Genomic DNA, 21563 nt, shown 5'->3' on the forward strand with positions numbered 1-21563 from the left:
AGGCACAGAAAAGATTTGCTTGCACTGATTACTGACAATTCAAAATGGAAGTATATGTTTAGTAATAATTATATAAAGCAATAGAAAAAAAATCTCAGTCTTAAAATATGCCCTTATGACTTGTATTATGGTTCTGGAAAAATAACAGAAATGATCTTCTGCCTTAACCAATTAGTAAACAAGAAAAAAAAAAAGAAAGAAAAGGAAATAACCAGTTTTTACAGCTATAATTTTCCCCCCACTGAGCCCCTCCATCAAGAAATGTTCTCTTAAAAAAAAAATAGACTCAATTTTTTACTTTTATGTTTACAGCAATATGAGCAGAAGGTCCAGAGATTACCCATATATGCCTGTGACCCAATACAGAAGCTTCCCCCTCATTCCTCATCATTCCTCACACAGTGGTACGTTTGTTGTAACTGATGACCCGTACATTGACACATCATTGTCATCCAAAGTTCATATTGTACATTAGGGTTCATTTTTAGTGTTGCATTTTCTGTAGGATTGAACAAACATATAATGACATGTATCCACCATTTTAGTATTATAGAACAGTTTCACTGCCTTACCAAAAAAAAAAAAAAAAGGAACGTTGAATGTGTCATCCTTACACAGAAGCCATGCTAATCTTTTCTGTATCTTTCCAATTTTAGCATTTGTGCTGCTGAAGTAAACACAGGAAATGTTGAAACGTTCTCTTTGAGCACCAATGAGGACACCCGCTGACCACAGGCAGGGGTCAGTCCTGTCCAGGTGGGTGGCGTATAGGTTTTCCAGGAAGGCAATCAGGGCTCAGTTAGAGCCCACAAGGTGTGCTGTGAGGCTTTGGGTGTGGGGAGGGTTAACTGTGGGTCCTGACGGAGAGGTGGGGTGAAGATGGTCTTGGATGCACAGAGCCATCAGAAGCTCAGAGAATTCCGGAAGAACCAGGTGCTATGAACTGCTCCGCAATCATTCTTCCCAAAGGACGCTGGATCTCACGGGATTTGGGGATTTCTAGGTACACGCCATGTAAGGGGAGTCTTGAGGTGAGAAACGTCCAGAAGTCCCAAGTTCCAGAGGCCTTCCTCCAAGACTCACCTGTAAGGAGCTAGGTTCACATCACCTATGAAACAAATCCCGATCCTCAGGGATGCTGCCCCCCACCCGCAGAGTCTCAGGGCGGCAGAGCCTCCTCAGAGGCGCCTGGACAGGTGAAAACAGGCCTTGTAGCTGCCAGACCGGCGGCCATTTTCCGGAGCAGGAGAGTGAATGGGTCATGCTTAGGCCCCACATCTTTAGCTTTCCAGGCCAGGACAGTGATGAGGGTTTCTGGAGTTGCAATTTTATATCAGCCAAGTCCAAGGCCAGGACTCCCCGGACTATCCTGTTCCACTGCACACCCTTGGTCCAGTTTCTCCTGACTGCTGAGAGGTATCTAGAGCAGCCTCAGGTCATTACTCTCTGTTTCTGACCCAACCGAGTTGCCAGTAGTCTGCTGGGGATCTAAACTCTTCACCCAAGCTCCTCCATCAGGTAATGTGCTCCTTTGAGCGCCATGTGAGATGCCGATATACTGAGGCCAAAGTCTGAGACAGGTGAGTGGAGCGTGGGTTTTCCCAAGAAGGCAAAAGGGGCAGTTAGCTCCCGGGGTGTGTTATATGACTTTGGGTTTGTGACGGGCTTAGGTGAGGGTCTCGGGATGAGAAGGACGGGCAGAGATGCACAGTGTCCAATAGGAAGAGGCAAATAGGAAGTAAAGGACAGTTATGGAGAAGTGAATAGATTTCTTCGAGTGTTCCAGGCTACTGTTTGGAAAAGAATTCTAGGCTGTATTAGGCAAAGTGAGGACCCAAATAGAACCTGGAAATCACACTGAGTTGGAGAAGTAGAGATTGAAGTTCCAGAAATCAGAGCAGTTGGAATTTGTGAGACAGTAGAAAGGAAAGGAAGTGGCATACAAAGAACTCTGGTGGTTGCAGAGGGTTCTCTGATGCCTTTACCTGAGTACTGATCTATGTAGTGGTTTCAGGAAACTACCAATGCCAGGAAAAGAATCACAGAAAGGAATAGTTAATCTTTATGTATCAAGTATACTCAAAATTTGCCCATCTCCCACTGATTATAATGCAAAGCCCTCCTAGATATGGAACAGCTGTGCTGTGGGATGAATTGTATACCTCAGAAAGTTCTGCTGAAGCCCTAACCTCTGGTTCTGTGAAAGTGAACTTATTTGGACATGGGGTCTTTGCAGATTCAGTAAGATATTAAACGAAGTTATACTGTATTGGTGTCCTTATAAGAAGAGAGGAGACACAGAGACAAACACACATAGAGAAGAGAATGTCCTGTGAGGACAGAGACACGCTGAGGGAAAAACCTCCAAGGGACAATGAAGGGAGAGATTGGAGTTTGTAGCAGCAAGCTAAGGAATGGTAGGGATTGCCAGCAATTATGAGACTATGGCCCACCTGATTCTTTAATTTTAGCCTCCAGAATTGTGAGGAAATATATCTCTGTTGTTTTGAGCCACCTAGTTTGTGAGAGTTATTTTGTGGCAGCTCTCAGAAAGTTCTATAGACTGGTAAAGTCCTTAGGAAAATAGCAAATTAGCCATAGAATAAAGACTGTTCTAGTCCCACTCTGATAGAATTTAGTCCACAACTAATTAAGTTTAAAGTTAAAAACAAGAATTCAGAGGATAAGAATAATCCAATGAACTGAACTATATCCCAGAAGAGGATTCAAATCAAATTAAAATATTTTTAAAAACTCCACAAAACTTGAAATTCGTATTATCTGTCATGCCATCTAACATGTCCAGGCATGCAATAAGCAGAAAATATAACTTATAACCAGGAAAAAGATCAATCAGAACTAGAAAGCACAGAGTGGATAAATTTTTAAAATAAAGACATTGAAATGGTTTTATAAATATACTTCATGTATTCAAGATGAGAGATAAAAGCATTAATATGATGAAGAGAGAGTTGCAGGATATGAAAACAATTCAACTCAAACAGATAGAAATGAAAAGTGCACTGCCTTTGAAGAACCCTGGAGAAGGGAATGGCTTCCGACTCCAGTATTCTAGCCTGGAGAAAAGTCCATGGGGCCACAAAGAGTTGGACATGACCGAGTGACTTACACTTAATGAAACTACACTGTATAGGATTAAAAACAGATTAGTTTAAATTTTTTTTAAAAAACATGAAACTTGCAGCTATAACATTAGACACTAGTCAATATAAAACAAAGATAGAAAAAATAGCAAGAAAAAATGAAGAGAGTATCAGTGAGCCTCAGGAAAGCAGCAAGTGTTTTAATATCTCTGTAGTTGAGTTCTAAGGAAAGAGGTAGAGATGGAGGTGAAGAAAAATCATTTAAAGAGATAATGACCATAGAACTATGCAATATTGTGAAAACTGCAAACCCACAAAGCCAAAAGACTTTGTCTTTTAAGTATTGAAAAAAAAGTAAATCATTTTCCTGTTTTCAAAAATGAAGACTCACATAATTCAGAAATAGAAAAATGGAATGAATTTTTTATCAGCAGATCAACACTAAAGAATTTTAAAGGAAGTCCTTCAGACAGAATGAACATGATACAAGGTGAAAATTTAGATTTATACAAATGAGGAAAACAGCAGAAATATACATATGAAGGAAAGCATGTTTTGTTTTCATATTTTTCATTGTTTTAGATTAAGTGTAGAACTTTTCTGTCATTCCAAAGGGTTTCATAATCCCCTTTCAGTTGGTGCTCTCCTTCTGGTTCTTGCTTTCTATTACTTCAGTTTCAGCTTTCTTAAAATTTACATAATTGGAACCAAAGTTGTATTTAGTAGCTATACCTGGATTTCTTCACTTAATGTAATGTTTTGAAGATACATCTCTTTTGTTCCATGTATCAGTACATTATACTTTTTATTGCTGAGCAGCATTCACTATCTGATGGATATTTGCATTATTTCATGTTTTAGGCTTTTATGAATAAGGTGATATTGATATTTATGTACACATTATACCTTCTTGATGGGAGAGTAGATAGGATAAGAAGTCAGTGTATATTTGCCATTATAAGAAACTGCAAAATTATGTTCTGAAGTGTCTGTGCCTGTGCCCTGTGCTCAGTCACTCAATCCTGTCTGATTCTTTGTGACCTTATGGGTTGCAGTCACCAGGATCCCTGTCTATGGATTTCCCAGGCAAGAATACTAGAGTGGGTTGCCATTTTCTCCTCTAGGGGATCTTTCTGACCCAGGGGTCAAAACCATGTCTCCTGTGTTCCTGCATTGGCAGGCAGATTCTTCCCTTCTGAGCCACCAGGGAAGCCCAAAGTGGCTGTACCACTCTCAGTTCCCCAAAGCAATGTATGAAAGTTTCCATCACTAAATATCCTTGCCAATATTTGGCATCTTGAGTCTGTTAAATTTTAGCCATTATAGTGATGCCTCATTGTAGATTTAATAGCCATTTTTCTAATGATTAGATATGTTAAAAATATTTTCACCTACATATTTCCAGTTCACATATAATTTTTGGTGAATGATTCATTTAAATAGATTGCCTTTTAAGTTGTCTATTTTTCTTATCATGGAATTGAAAGTGTTCTTTATATATCTGTAAATAAGACCTCTATGTGTGGTAATCATTTTCTATGTGTGTATGGGTAGTCACTTTATTTTCTTAACATGTCTTTTTTTTTAAGTAGAGTTTATCAATTTTTCTTTCATGCTTTTATTCTTATGAAACACTTTCTTAACTCAAAGTCATGGCATTTAAGTTTTTTCTTCCAGGTTTTTACAGTTTTTAATTCTGTCATTTAGGTCTATGACCCACTTAGAGTTTTTTAATGTGGCATGAGGTGGGATTTTTGTTTTTGTTGTTTTGTTTTCATATGATATACAATTTTTCCATACCTATTTGTTGAAAAGGTTATTGTTTACTCTTTTTTAATTGTTTACTCTTTTATTTCTCTTTTTATCTTTGTAAAAAATATGAATGAGTCCATATGTATAATTCTAATTCTTAGATTTTATTCTAGTGCATTAGTCTATGCAGTCTTCTTAAGTCATTAGCATGAAGTCTTAATTATTGTACCTTTATAATAAACAGTGTACTCAGATAGCTTAAGTCTTCCAAATTTGGTCTCATTTTTCAAAATTGTTTGTGTCATACTATATTCTTTGAAGTTCTACATCACGGGTATATGCAGTAGTCAAAACTCATTCAATTGTAAATTTAAAATGGGTGATTTTTGAATTTTATGTTAATTATATTTTTAAAAGTTAGCAAAGAAGTCTTTGAAGTATAATTTTCCTTCTAGATGCACCCCATACTTGCTTCTTTGCTGTGTACAGCATATTGGCTGGTTTAAAGAATTTGTGCTGCCAAACCATAAGTGGAATGTGCCTTTCATCAAAGGAATACTCAGCTGAAGCATGGGAGGCCCTACTATAATGCTGTGATCAGATGGGAATAAATCACTGTTTTCAATTATGCCTTTACTTAAATGTGGCAAGTTCTAATTTCACATTTGACATTTTGAGGGAGATAAGAGAATAGATAACAATTTTAAGCAAGTTGTTACAAGATGTCATTCCAAAATAGATGCTGATATGACATTGTTTAACTAATTCGCTTCCTCTTTCATCATGGTTACTTGATTTAGGAACTGACAAATATACCTACTAACACTAGCCAGTAATGTAAGGAAATTTCTGGGAAAAACAAAACCCAAAACATAAACTGAAAAACAAAGGTTACTGTAGAGTATAAATAAAGAAAAATAACACAAATATCAATTGGATTCTACAAATTGTCTAAACGCCATCAAGCAGTAAGTGCCCGTGAACACTGACTTTATGTGCTTGTGTTGATTATTGACAAGGTAGATACAGCTGAGATGTTTTAGTCTGGAAAGCAAAAAGCTGTAAACCTGCACACTGATCCTTATGAAAGCAGTTTTTAAATGTTCTTCCATAGCAGAAATTGTAGAAAGGAAAATGTGGTATTGAAATTCTGTCAGGCACTATGCCAAGAGTTAGTGATACAAAAAGTAATTTTTGCCTCCACTGTCTCATAGCTTTTCCCCCTCATGTACTTTAACTCTGTGTTTCTTCTCCTTTTACAAGGACGCCAGTCATATTAGGTTAGGAGGCCATCTTACTCCAGCATGACCTCATCTTAATTTAACTAATTTCATGTGTAATGGCCTTATTTCCAAATAAGGTCATGTTACAAAGTACTGGGAATTAAGATATTAACATATTTTTTGTGAGGAGATACAATTCAGCCAATAACAATCAGCTTCTCTGGTCATTCATTAAGTTGTTTATTGACCTTTTATATAATTGCCTTCACATAACATTAGTTTGTGTGCTCAATGAAAGTTGAAATTACTCATTTTTGTATCACTAGCCCTTGGCATAGTCCCTGACACCTAGTGAAACTCAAAAATTCATATGGTTATGTAAATGTAAAAACATTTAACGTCCTGCTATAGCAGTATGAAGTCTGAATAGGGTGACATCATATTTCACCTTTTACTAGTGTTTTCTTGTCTTTTCATATTTCATAAATATGATAGTGTATGTAAAGTGTTTACCAAGTTGTGCAGCATACAGGAAGCACCTAATAAATAATCAAACTAGTATGATTATAACTCTATTTTTATTTATTCTTCATTTCTCTACTTTCAATACCCAGGTTCTCCCTACTTCAAATACACAGATATCTCATCTTAAAGTTTAGGAAATGATAGTAGGTGAAATTAAAATTTAAAAATAAGGGATGCATTTTTGAAATAGAGTTAATAAAAAATCATAATGAACCAGATGTCTTCTAAAGACATCACTTTTCCATAAAATATCCTGCCTGCTGGCTGGTATGCTCTTACGGTGTACTAAAAGATACATATACCTTTGTGGTACTTTTTATGAAAAAGATGAAGTGCTATGAAAAGACCCCTGGAGGAGGACATGGCAACCCCCTCCAATATTCTTGCCTGGAGAATCTCATGGACAGAGAAACCTGACGGGCTATAGTCCATAGAGTCACAGAGCTGGACATGACTGAAGCAACTTAGCCCGCATGCATAAAAAGATATTTAAGAAAGTCAGTTAATTCAAAAGGAGGAATGAAAATGAAGGCATCACAGGATTACATTTCAGTTAACCCTTGAAATATGAGAGGACAAGTGGGACAGTGATATTTCAAAATAAGAGTACAAAGGCGTGAAAGCTCTAGTTAGAAAATCATGAGTAAACATGAGGGACCAAAACATGGGATTAATTAAGGGCATAGTATGGAGAGATGCTCCTGCCAAAGATGATAAAGGCCATGCTGCAGTTATGCCAATTGCTATACTGAGACTTTTCTTTGAAATGTCAGAGACTACTTGATGAGATCTAACTTGAGAAAGACAATTTGTGGGAAGAACTGATTTCAGTTGGAGGAGCATGTTTTCAGAGCAGTTGAATAATGCAACAATAAGATAAGTAGGGCGAGAACTAGAATAATTGCAGGGGGACTGAAAACAGAATTGACAGAACTTAGAGCTATTTTCCTGGTGGCTCAGCCAGTGACAAATCTGCCTTCAAGGTGAAAGATACAGGTTCGATCCCTGGGTAGGGAAGACCTGTTGGAGAAGCAAATGGCTACCCACTCCAGTATTCTTGCCTGGAGAATTCCATGGACAGAGGAGCTTGGTGGGCTACAGTCCATGGAGTTGCAGAGTCAGACATGGCTGAGTTACTAATGCTTTCACTTTTCCTAGGCAATGTCTATAGAATACAATTTTAATTATATGTGTTGGTGGATAGTGTTTAACAGTGATAACATAAAATTCAATAGGGTTAAAAAAAAAAAATTCAATAGGGTTGGAATCAAAATCTCATATGATGGTTATTAACATTATCAACCTGACTTTTGACAAATATTGAAGTCTATATCTTCTTTGGCTATTTCCAGTGTATTTTAACACATCCTGAGAATTCCTTCAGATTAAAAGAAAAACTAGTTAAGTGCTTTTATCCAGAATTTCCAAATTTCTTTGGTCATTGAGTCCTTCTTTTCATATAATATCTACCTAAGTAAAAATATTCCAAGTAAAAAGTAGATGTTGTTAAAACATAAAATTTGTATATTACTGTAAACACTATGCAATGCACAGCTCTAGATTGAATGTATTCTGGGCTGAAGATGAGACTATTGATACAATTCTGTCCTATTAGTATAAATTTAACACTAAATGCAGTTACATAAAACAATACAGGGCTTCCCTAGTGGCTCAGTGGTAAAAGTGTCCTCTTGCCAATGCAGGAGACACAGGGTCCTTTTCTGGGTTGGTAATATTCCTTGGAGCAGAAAATGGTAACCTACTCCAATCTTCTTGCCTGAGAGATCCCAGGGCTGGCAGAGCCTTGTGGGCTACAGTCCATGGGGTTGCAAAGAGTTGAGCACAACTTAGCGACTATACAACAATGAAACAATAACACTGTAAGTAAATATTTATCACTGGAGAACTTATTTAAACTTTATAAAATAACAAGAACAGTGAAAAATTATAACTTTTGAGTAAAATTGTTAGCTTAAAATTAAAATTAATTGCCTTATCACATCTATGAAGAGACATATGAAGAGGCATAATTAACATGCCTTAAGACTAGTGTATTGTTAATAATAATGTTGCATCTTCTAGTGCGCCAAGATTTAATGTTGTAAAACAAACTCACTTACCTATAATACATATGTTAACAGGCTTTATCAATTCTTGACTATAAAAAGATTTTCCCTCAAGCAAAACTCCTGAAATTCAAAGACTCATTTAAATATGTCTACTCCATTATTGATTTTGTAAAATTAGAGATTGCATTACATTGTTAGCATAATACTTAACTAACAGGCTTAGTTCTAAATTGTTAAAGCAATAACATTTGAGAAACAGTAAGAAAATGAGAAATAGCAATACCACTGTATTATAAAAATGCAGTTTATTTATATTCTCAAAAACCTACCACTCAGATTTTTCTCTTGGCTGCTTATTTCCCCCTTTCTCTACTATTTCACTGCCATAGATCATAAGCTTTTATGCAAAAGCAAGCATGATATTGCTCAAATTCTTATAGTGCTGGGAAAGGACAAATCATAGTTCACTAAAATACAAAGTAAGGCAATTTTTTAAAATATTATTTACCATTGATTATCCTTGACCAGGCAAAACTTTCCTGATTGCCTGAAGAGGTTCCTATTGTGGTCACATAATATTTATTATCTTTTTTTGATGTTGCTTGTAAATTCTGTAGATTTTAATTATTAGGAAGGTAGTATAATTCCTTGCTCTATGTTCTGTGGCTCAGATGGTAAAGAATCTGCCTGCAACGCAGGAAACATGGAGACACAGGATATGTGGGTTCAATCCCTGGGTCAGGAAGATCTCCTGGAAAAGGAAATGGCTACCCATTCCAGTATTCTTGCCTGGAGAATTCCAAGGACAGAGGAGCCTGAAGGGCTATGGGGTCACAAAGAGTTGGATATGATTAAGCAACTAACACAAACACATATGGAATATAGAAAGATGATGTCAACGATCCCATGTGCAGGACAGCAAAGGAGACACAGACATAAAGAACAGATTTTTGGACACAGTGGAGAAGGAGAGGGTGGGATGATTTGAGAGAATAACACTGAAACATATATATTACCATATGTAAAATAGGTAACAAATGGGAGTTTGATGTATGACACAGGAAACCCAAAGCCAGTGCTCTGTGATAACCTAGAGGGATGGGGTGATGAGAGAAGTGGAAGGGGGATTCAAGAGGGAGGGAACATATGTATACCTCTGGTTGATTCATGTTGATGTATAGCAAAAACCATCACAATATTGTAATTATTCTCCAATTAAGAATATGTGTATGTATATACACATATATACATACATACATACATACATATATATATAATGAAAGGTAGAAACTTGCCTAATGGATATCTGACTCTATTTCTAGCTAGAAATTATTTTTAAAGCAATTCCGTTGTTTTTTTCTCCTCCCTCCATCCTTTCATTTTTCCTTTGTTCTTTTAAACACATAAGCAACTATTTTTCTGAGCACATAATAAAATAGGAATCTTCATATTTTTCCTGGAAAGCAAATGGTAATGTGAATCCAGAGTTTCACAAGTTCATAGATTTAATGTAACAATATCAGTTCTGTAAATGCACCTGTTTGATAAAGCTGCCTAAACAACTAAGCCAGACTAATGTAGCTTGTTATTTAGTCTCTAAATTGTATCTCTTTTGCTACCCCATGGACTGTAGCCTGCCTGGCTCTGCTATCCATGGGATTTTGCAGACAAGAATACTGGTGTGAGTTGTCCCCTCTCTTCTCCAGGGGATCTTCCTGATCCAGAGATCAAACCCATGTCTTCTGCATTGCAGGCGGCATTGCAGGCGTATTCTTTTACCACCGAGCCACCAGGGAAGCCCCAGTGTGGCTTAAACAGTGGAAATTTGTTTTCTCACAGTTTAAGAGCCTGAATGTCAGTGCTTTTGATTTCCTCTGAGCCTTTTCTCCCTGAATTGCAGATATCTCCTTTTATGTGTGTCCTCACATGGCTTTTCCTCTGTGTACATGCATCTTTGGTGTTTGTTTTTTATGTGTTGCAATTTCTTCTTATAAAGACAGTAGTCACAGTGGTTTTGGTTTCATCCAAAGGGCCTCACTTTATCTTTATCACCTTGAAAGCCTTCTCTCCAAATACCCTGACATCCTGAGGTACTGGCTGTGAGGGTTTTGACATGGAATTTTGAGGGAGTGTAATGCAACTGATACTAGAACTCTAAAGTTCTACATAAAAAAAAAAAAAAATTGGGTAAAATTTATGTAAATACAATTTCTTGCAAAATTATTACTTTTTTAATTTGATTTTTTTATAGCCCTTGAAGGTTCACAGCAAATTAGAGAAGGTACAGAGAGCTCTCATTAGCCTGATGTTCCACACATAATGCTGTCTCTTCCATTCTTAACATATCCCACCAGACTTATACATGTTAGAATTAATGAACCTACACTGACACATCCTAATCATCAAAAATTCACAATTTGTATTATGATTTGCCCTTGGTGTTGCACACTGTATTGGTTTGGAAAAATGTATACCATTCATCCATCATTGTGGTATCTTGTAGTGTATTTTTACTGCCTGAACCTCTGTGTTGTGTCTGTTTTGTCTCTCTCAGCCTCTACCAACCACTGATCTTTTTACTGCCTTCATAGTTTTTCCTTTCCAGAATGTCATATAGTTGGAATCATAAAATACATAACTTTTTCAGATTGGTTTTTTTCACTCAGTAATATGTATTTAAAATTCTTATATGTCCTTTCATGGCTTGACAACTTATTTCTTTTTAGCTTTGAATAGATTTCTATACCGCAGTTTACTGAAGGACGTATTTGCTACTTCCAAGGTTTTTTTTAATTAATTTATTTTTTATTGAAGGATAGTTGCTTTACAGAATTTTGCTGTTTTATGTCAAACCTCAACATGGATCATCCATGAGTATACATATATCCCCTCCCTTTTGATCCTCCCTCCAATCTCTTTCCCCATCCCACCCCTACAGGTTGATACAGAGCCCCTGTTTGAGTTTCCTGAGCCATGCAGCAAATTCCCATTAGCTATCTATTTTACATATGGTAATGTAAGTTTCCATGTTACTCTTTCCATACATCTCACCCTGTCCTCCTCTCTCCCCATGCCCATAAGTCTATTCTCTATGTCTGTTTCTCCATTGTTGCCCTGTAAATAAATTCTTCAGTACCATTTTTCTAGATTCTGTATATATGTGTTAGAATATGCTATTTTCTTTCTTTTTCTGACTCACTTCACTCTGTATTATAGGTTCTAGGTTCATCCTCCTCATTAGAACTGACTCAAATGCATTCCTTTTTATGGCTGAGTAATATTCCATTTTGTGTATATACCACAACTTCTTTATCCATTCATCTGTTGATGGACATCTAGGTTTCTTCCATGTTCTAGCTATTGTAAATAGTGCTGTGATGAACAATGGGATATGTGTGTCTCTTTCAATTTTGGTTTCCTCAGGGTATATGCCTAGGAGTGGGATTGCTGGGTCATATGGTGGTCTAAGTCCTAGTTTTTTAAGGAATCTCCATACTGTCTTCCATAGTGGCTGTATCAATTTACATTCCCACCAACAGTGCAAGAGTGTCCCCCTTTCTCTACATCCTTTCCAGCATTTATTATTTGTAGACTTTTTGATGCAGGCCATTCTGACCAGTGTGAGGTGATATCTCATTGTGGTTTTGATTTGCATTTCTCTAATAATGAGCGATATTGAGCATCTTTTCATGTGTTTGTTAGTCATCTGTGTGTCTTCTTTGGAGAAATGTCTGTTTATGTCTCTTTCCCACTTTTTTTGTAAATAAATTAATTTATTTTAATTGGAGGCTAATTACTTTACAATATTGTAGTGGTTTTTGCCATACATTCACATGAATCAGCCATGGGTACACATGTGTCCCCCATCCTGAACCCCCCTCCCACCTCCCTCCCCATTCCATCCCTTAGAACTTTTTGATTGGGTTGTTTGTCTTTCTGGTATTGAGTTATATGAGCTGCTTGTATATTTTGGAAATTAATCCTTTGTCAGTTGTATCATTTACTGCCATTTTCTCCTATTCTGAGAGTTTCCTTTTCACCTTGATTATAGTTTCCTTTGCTGTGCAAAAGCTTTTAAGTTTAATCAAGTCCCACTTGTTTACTTTTATTTTTGTTTCTGTTATTCTAGGAGGTGGGTCACAGAGGATCTTGCTTTGATTTATGTCATCAAATGTTTTGCCTATGTTTTCCTCTAAGAGTTTTATAGTTTCTGGTATTACATTTAGATCTTTAATATATTTTGAGTTTATCTTTGTGTATGGTGTTAGGAAGTGTTCTAATTTCATTCTTTTACATGTAGCTGTCCAGTTTTCCAGCACCATTTATTGAAGAGGCTGTCTTTGCCCCATTGTATATTCTTGCCTCCTTTGTCAAAATTAAGGTACTTATAGGTGCATGGGTTTATTTCTGGGCTTTCTAACTTGTTCCATTGGTCTATATTTTTGTTTTTGTGCCAGTACCATAATGTCTTGATGACTGTAACTTTGTAGTATAACCTGAAGTCAGAAAGCTTGATTCCTTCAGCTCCATTCTTCTTTCTCAAAACTTCTTTGGCTATTTGGAGTCTTTTGTGTTTCCACATGAATTGTGAGATTTTTTTGTTCTAGTTCTGTGAAAAATGCCATTGGTAATTTGATAGGGATCACACTGAATCTGTAGATTGTATTTAGTAGTATAGTCATTTTCACAATATTGACTCTTCTACTCAGGAACGTGGAATATCTCTCCATCTGTTTATACCATCTTTGATTTCTTTAATTAGTGTCTTATAATTTTCTGTGTATAGTTCTTTTGTCTCCTTAGGTAAGTTTATTCCTAGATATTTAATTCTTTTTGTTGCAATGGTGAATGGGATTATTCCTTAATTGCTCTTTCTGATTTTTCATTGTTAGTATATAGAAATGTAAGTGATTTCTTTGTATTGATTTTGTATCCTGCAACTTTGCTAAATTCACTGATTAACTCTAATAGTTTTCTGAAACTATCTTTAGGGTTTTCTATGTGCAGTATCATGTCATCTGCAAACAGTGAGAGCTTTAGTTCTTCTTTTCTGATCTGGATTCTTTTTTATTTCTTTTTTTTCTCTGCTTGCCATAGCGAGGACTTCCTGAACTATGTTGAATAACAGTGGTGAAAGTGGACACCCTTGTCTTGTTCCTGATCTTAGAGGGAATGCTTTCAGTTTTTGACAGTTGAGAATAATGCATGCTGTAGGCTTATCATATATGGCCTTTACTATGTTAAGATAAGTTCCTTCTATGCCCATTTTTTGAAGAGTTTTAATCATAAATAGGTGCAGAATTTTGTCAAAGGTTTTTTCTGCATCTATTGAGATGATCATATGGTTTTTATCTTTCAATTTGTTAATATGGTGTATCACATTGATTGATTTCCATATATTGAAGAATTCTTGCATCCCTCTGATAAACCCAACTTGCTCATGGTGTACAAGCTTTTCAATGTGTTGATGAATTCTATTTGCTAAAATTTTGTTGAGGAATTTTGCATCTATGTTCATCAGTGATATTGCCCTGTAGTTTTCTTTTTTCTTGTTTTCTTTCTCTGGTTTTGGTATCAGGATGTTGGTAGCCTCATAGAATGAATTTGGAAGTGTTCCTTCCTCTGCAACTTTTTGAAAGAGTTTTAGAAGGATAGGGATTAGCTGTTCTCCAAATGTTTGATAGAATTCTCCTTTGAAGCCATCTGGTCCTGGGCTTTTGTTTTTTGGGAGATTTTTGATCACAGCTTCAATATTTCAGTGCTTATAATTGGGCTGTTGTTTCTTCCTGGTTCAGTCTTGAATCTGTCCATTTCTTCCATATATTCTATTTTATTGCCATATAGTTGTTCATAATAGTCTCTTATAATCCTTTAAATTTCTGCATTGTTTGTTGGAACCTCTCCTTTTTCATTTCTAATTTTGTTGATTTGATTCTTCTCTCTTTTTTTTCTTGATGAGTCTGGCTAAGGGGTTGTCAATTTTGTTTATCTTCTCAAAGAATCAGCTTTTAGTTTTATTAATCTTTACTATTGTTTCTTTCATTTCTTTTTCATTTATTTTTGCTCGGATCCTTATGATTTCTTTCCTTCTACTAATTTTGGGGTTTTTTTTCTTTCTCTTTTTCCAGTTGCTTTAGTTGGAAAGTTAGGTTGTTTATTCTATCTTTTTCTTGTTTCTTGAGGTAGGATTGTATTGCAATAAACTTCCCTCTTAGTACTGCTTTTCCTGCATCCTTTAGGTTCTGAGTTGTTGTATTTTCATTGTCATTTGTTTCTAGTAATTTTTTGATTTGTGTTTTGATTTCTTCAGTAACCTGTTGGTTATTTAGAAACATGTTTAATCTCTATGTGTTTGTGTTTCTTACAGTTTTTTCTTATAATTAATATCTAATTTCATAGCATTGTGGTCAGAGAAGATGCTTGATATGATTTCAGTTTTCTAAAATATACTGAGGTTTGATCCATGGAGAGAGATGTACTCCATATCCACCTACTCCTCTGACATCTTGTTCTCTCCTGCTTCCAAGTTTTCACCATTATGAATATACGTATATGTGTGGATATGCATTTTCAACTCCTTAAGGTAAATACAAAGAGCACAATTACTAGATCAAAAGGTAAGAGTTTGTTTAATTTTGTAAGAAACTGCCAAACTGCCTTCAAAAATGACTGTACCATTCTGCATTCCCACCAACAGTGAATGAAATTTCCTGTTGTTTCACATCCTCACTGACATTTGCTGTTACCACTGTTCAAAATTTTGGCCATCCTAATAGGTGTGTAGTGTTATTTCAATGTTGTTTTAATTTGCATTTCATTGATAACATATGATGTAGAACATGTTTTCATATAGTTATATGCTATCTGTATTTCTTCTTTGGTAGCGTATTTTAAGGTCTTTTATCCATTTTTTTTTAAACTGGGTTGTTTGTTTACTTATTGTTGAGTTTTAAGAGTTCTTTGAATATTTTGATAATAGTACTTTATCAGATGTTTACTTTGCAAATATTTTTTCCCAGCCCGTGTCTTGTTTCTTCATTTCCTTAGCATTGTCTTGCAGACCATAAGTTTGAATTTTAAGGAAATTCTGCTTATCAATTATTTATTTCATGGATTATGCTTTGTTGTTGTAGCTAGATAGTCATTGCCATACTAAAGTCATCTAGGTTTTCTCCTATGTTATCTTCTAGGAGTATTATATGTTTACATTTTACATATATATCTTTCATCCATTTTGAGTAAAGTGAAGTCAGTAAATCTATTCTATATTCTTTCTTTCTTTTTTTGGCATGTTGGATGTCAGATGTCAATTGTTTAGTGTCATTTGTTGAAAGGACCTAATTGTCTTGCCTTTGTCCCTTTGTCAAATATCACTTAACTTATTTATGGGAGTCTAATTCTGAGCTTTCTATTCTGTTCCATTGATCTGTTTGTCTCTTCTTTAACCAATATCACTTGGTTACTGTAGCTTTATAGTAAGACCAAAGTCAGATAGCATTAGTCCTCCAATTTTGTTCTTATCGATATTTGTGTTGACTATTCTGGGCCTTTTGCCTCTCTAGACATACTTTAGAACGAATTTGCTGGTATCCACAAAATAACTTGCTGGAATTTTGGTTGAACTGTAGTGAATCAAGCTGGGAAGTACTGATGTCTTGACAGTATTGTCTTCCTATCTATGAATATGGAAGAGCTCTCCCTCCATTTTGTTCTTTAATTTCCTCCATCGGAGCTTTGTAGTTTTTTGTATACAGGTCTTATACATATCTTGTTAGATGCATACCTAAATATTTTGGATGTTTTTGCTGCTAATGTAAATGGTATTATAGTTTTAATTTGAAATTCCTTTTGTTTATTGTTGGTATATAGGAATGTGATTGACTTGTATGTTAAACATATCCTGCAATCTGCTATATTGCTTGCTAGTTCTCAATATTGTGGGGGCCCTTCTAGCATTGGGTCCCTTGGGAGTTTTAAACTTTAAGACTTCTCTACACTGAACCTCCAGCGATTCGTGTTATAGTTCAAACTTGTCTGCCCTGGCTTTGGTTCCGTTGGTACTTTCTGCTTTTGAGGCTCTGCTCTATTAATCCTACCTTGTCTGCATGTATTCTCCTGTCTGTCTGTCTGCTCTTTGGAGTAATGGCTTGTGTTGTGCCCTCCCCCCTCTTAGAGATCTAAGAATTTTTATAGATTTTTTTTTTTGGTCTAGTTTTTTTTTTTTTTTACCTATTGTTAGAATCAAGTGGTGACTTCCAAGTTCCTTACATGAGGAACCAGAAACTGAAATTTGCAGCATTATTCTTATAAGGTAGAAACTTGAGAACAGATTAGACACCAACATTGCCTAGAAATAGATGGTAGTTACAAAAATTATGTTAACATTCATATAAAGTTAATATTAGTCACTAAAACAAGGTTTAGAAACTATTTTAATTATATGAGAATACAGTGGTTTGCTGCATGAAAATTTCAAAAATGTGTATTCAATATGTTTCCAACTTTTGTCACATATACAAATAGAAAAAATATTTAAAAAATTAAAAATTATCATAATTTTCAGTTAGGATGTTTATAAGCAAGTTTTTTTTTCTTTATATTTTTTCTATCATTTTAAAACATTATACCATTTAAAATGAAAATATATTTTGAAATATACTCTTGCTTTCATTAAATTCAAGTTTCAAATTAATGAGAATATAAATTAAAATTTCTACATGCCTAAATATAAAAACACTATTTTAAGAAACTATCAGTCTCATAAAATATTGTTTAGCCCTTCAAAACTTATTTAATTACAATGTTAAATTAGAAATAAGAATAACTCAATATAAAATACATAATCCAGCTAACCTTAGGTAAATTAACAAACGTTAAGTGTCAAAACTATGTTTTAAAACCCTGGTCATTGCATATGTAAGCCTGCTTTAGTTTCATACCACACTTCTTTTAAGATATTACAAATGTCAGCACAGTATTGAATAATGGTCTTAGAGGAAGACTGCCAGAGAAGAGAAAGGTATCACCAGCCTAGGTTGGATGCATGAGACAAGTGCTCAGGGCTGGTGCACTGGGAAGACCCAGAGGGATCGGGTAGAGAGAGAGGTGGGAGGGGGAATCGGGATGGGGAATACATGTAAATCCAGGGCTGATTCATGTCAATGTATGACAAAAACCAATACAATATTGTAAAGTAATTAGCCTCCAACTAATAAAAATAAATGAAAGAAAAAAAAAGTGAGACTGTCTCAGCTTCTGATATTTAGTAGGAATTATATTACAGTCTCTTAGTCTGGTCTTGAGAAAATAGAACAAGAACAGAGATATCAGGCAGAGGATACTCCAGAGCTTAGTCAACATCTCTTAGTCCTTAGAAAGAGTTGTTTAAGAAAGTTCCAAGGAAATGTCATTCATTTCAATGTATGACAAAAACTACTGTAATGATGTAAAGTAATTAGCCTCCAACTAATAAAAATAAATGGAAAAAAAATAAAAAAAATAAAAATATCACTTAATATTGAAAAAAAAAAAGAAAGTTCCAAGGAAATGTAACCTGTGGGTCTGTGTTTATTTATTTATTTATTCTTAAGGTGATTTAAGCCAGAGGTTTGCAAATCTTTTTTGAAATAAGAGTATCAGAACTATCCTAAGTCTTTACACCATAAATCAAGAATTTTTTTTTTTTTTTTAAAGCTGAAGTTGCATCATGCTTCATTTGTGGCCATAGGTGGAGAGGGGCAGGGTTTATATCAATATACTTGCCTTTAATTTCTAAACTATTTCTTTTACTTTTGTGTGTGTGTGTGTGTTTGCTATTGATTCTTTAAGAATGATAAAAGTAATCGTTTCCCTTCCAGTCCAACCACACAGTGCATTATGTGTCATAAATATATAGCCGGACCATAACGGGTGAAAGCATAGGTTATAGTCTTTAATATTTTTTACGGACTAAAGATTTTTCTGGGCTATAGCTTGGTATAGTCTCCCTTGTTCTTGAACTGATGGATGCGTTATAGTGGTATTCCTATGAAATTAAAAGGACCTCATGAACAATGGAAAAAAAAATCAATACATTACATCAGTGGAACAGGGACTTAAAATCAAAGCTTTCTATTGAAAGATATGGGATTCTGTAAATGCTTTAGAAATTCCTCTTTATATAGTACTGCCTAATATTGCTATTGATTTTCTAAAAAAGAGCCTTCGAAACTCAAGGTACTTGGAGTATACTTCTTCAATTTTCCTAAGCTTGTAAAAGATTTCTTTTTGTGTTTTCTAACCAAGGCTTAAAATTATAAAATTTTTACCTTCCATTCTGTACTTACAGCCACTTTATGAAGGAAGATTGACCTTCCGGCAGAACTAAGAAGGGGAACAACACCTTATGGAGTAGTCTCCACTGTTTGCTATACTTATTCAGCAATTCAATAGACTGAAGACTGAGTAATTTTTTTTCCCCTTTTATGTTATTTTATTTTTTTCTTTTCATTTATTTTTATTAGTTGGAGGCTAATTACTTTACAATATTGTAGTGGTTTTTGTCATACATTGACATGAATTAACCATGGATTTACATGTATTCCCCATCCCGGTCCCCCCTCCCACCTCCCTCTCCACCTGATCCCTCTGGGTCTTCCCAGTGCACCAGGCCCGAGCACTTGTCTCATGTACCCAACCTGGGCTGGTGATCTCTTTCACCCTAGATAATATACATGTTTCAATGCTGTTGTCTCGAAACATTCCACCCTCGCCTTCTCCCACAGAGTCCAAAAGTCTGTTCTGTACATCTGTGTCTCTTTTTCTGTTTTGCATATAGGATTATCATTACCATCTTTCTAAATTCCATATATATGTGTTAGTATACTGTAATGGTCTTTATCTTTCTGGCTAACTTCACTCTGTATAATGGGCTCCAGTTTCATCCATCTCACTAGAACTGATTCGAATGAATTATTTTTAATGGCTGAGTAATATTCCATGGTGTATATGTACCACAGCTTCCTTATCCATTCGTCTGCTGATGGGCATCTAGGTTGCTTCCATGTCCTGGCTATTATAAACAGTGCTGCAATGAACATTGGGGTGCACGTGTCTCTTTCAGATCTGGTTTCCTCGGTGTGCTTTCCCAGAAGTGGGATTGCTGGGTCATATGGCAGTTCTATTTCCAGTTTTTTAAGAAATCTCCACACTGTTTTCCATAGTGGCTGTACTAGTTTGCATTCCCACCAACAGTGTAAGAGGTTTCCCTTTTCTCCACACCCTCTCCAGCATTTATTGCTTGTAGACTTTTGGATAGCAGCCATCCTGACTGGCGTGTAATGGTACCTCATTGTGGTTTTGATTTGCATTTCTCTGATAATGAGTGATGTTGAGCAACTTTGAACACTGAGTAATTTCTATCGTATTTCAGGCCATGTTCCTTTCCATATAACAAGAATGACAGTAGGTAATTGGGCTAACAAAGATCCACAAGATTGCTTGTTTTCTTTACGCTGACTATGTTCATTCAGTTGAAGAGATAATATTCCTTTATTATACCCCAGGATTTCTTAAGGAAACAGCTTCAACAATTTTTATTTACAGTTGTGTTCATCCCCTGAGATATCATCTTCTGTTCCTCATGTTTCTTCACAAACTTTTGTCAAGACAGTTAACAAAGGATATGATTGCTATTCTACCTATGATCAGTAACTACTGTTTAACTAATTGAACTGTTATATCTTTATATTATCATTAACATGTGAAAGAAATAATCTGGAAAAACTGTGCTTATTTCAGTCTTGATGCCACAAGTGTAATTTAGTTCTATCTGCCAATAACCAATGCAAATTTTTCTTCTTTATCACATTAATTTTAATAAATCAACCAAACACTTAAAATATATTCAAATACTTGTATCCATCAGTTTTTCTTACATCTTCCAAAGTCTTTTTACCAAATAAAATTATATATAGAAGTATTTTATAATACATTACCATTATTTTATCATTAATCAAATAAATTGCCTCATTTATATTTTAAAAATTCCATCAGAAGCATCTTCAGGTGAAATTGAAATGCAGGAACCATTTGTCAATGGAGAACAGTAGTATTTTGTCAGTTTTGTACATCCTTTCACATCCTTTTTAAACAGAATCAAATTCTAAATTTATCTTCTTTCTGTAGAAACCCTTACAATTTCTTATCTAGATCAAGATATGGTACTTTTTCTCTACTTCAGAGTGTTTGCTTAGAACATAATACTGTCAGTTTTGTCCTCTATCTTCTAAAACTTCAGCTAGGTTTTAGTTAACTTATTCAAGTTAAGTGTAAAGACTAAGGTAAATATAACAACTTCATTAATAGCTTAATTCCTTCAAATTATTATCAACATTATCACTTGGGATAAGAGAAAAGACTTTAATCCTAAAACTGAAAATCTGAATAATAAATATTTAAACCATGAACTTCCAACAGAATGGCATCATGGACATCATGTCCATTCCTCACATGGTATGATGTTAGGGATATCCCATCCAGTGTGTCACATTACACTTAGTTATCATGTCTCCTAATACTCATTTTTTTCCATGACACTTTCTTAGACTTTCTTAGATTTTGATCACCTTGATGTTTTTGAGGATTCCTGGCCAGATAGTTTGTAGAATGTCCCTCAGCTGATGTATGTCTGATATGTTCTCATAACTATAATGGGGTTGTGTATTTTGGGGAGGAAGATAATCGAGATAGGTTGTCATCACATCATATCAAAGGTATATACTATCAATATAATGTATGGAGGTAAACCTTGACATCTGACTCACATAGCACTTGTCAGATTTCTCTTCTTACCATTGTCCCCTAAGGCAACAGTAAGTCATACCAGGAATCTAGCCTTGGGAGGCTAGTTT

At 35.3% G+C, this 21563-nt stretch overlaps 1 pseudogene; it reads right to left on the reverse strand.

Moving 5' to 3' along the window:
- Positions 1–581: 581 nt before the first annotated feature.
- On the reverse strand, positions 582–680 carry LOC139036176 (U6 spliceosomal RNA; annotated as a pseudogene).
- Positions 681–21563: the final 20883 nt, after the last annotated feature.

This window comes from Odocoileus virginianus, chromosome 7 (assembly GCF_023699985.2).
Source record: "Odocoileus virginianus isolate 20LAN1187 ecotype Illinois chromosome 7, Ovbor_1.2, whole genome shotgun sequence".
Lineage (NCBI taxonomy): Eukaryota > Metazoa > Chordata > Mammalia > Artiodactyla > Cervidae > Odocoileus > Odocoileus virginianus.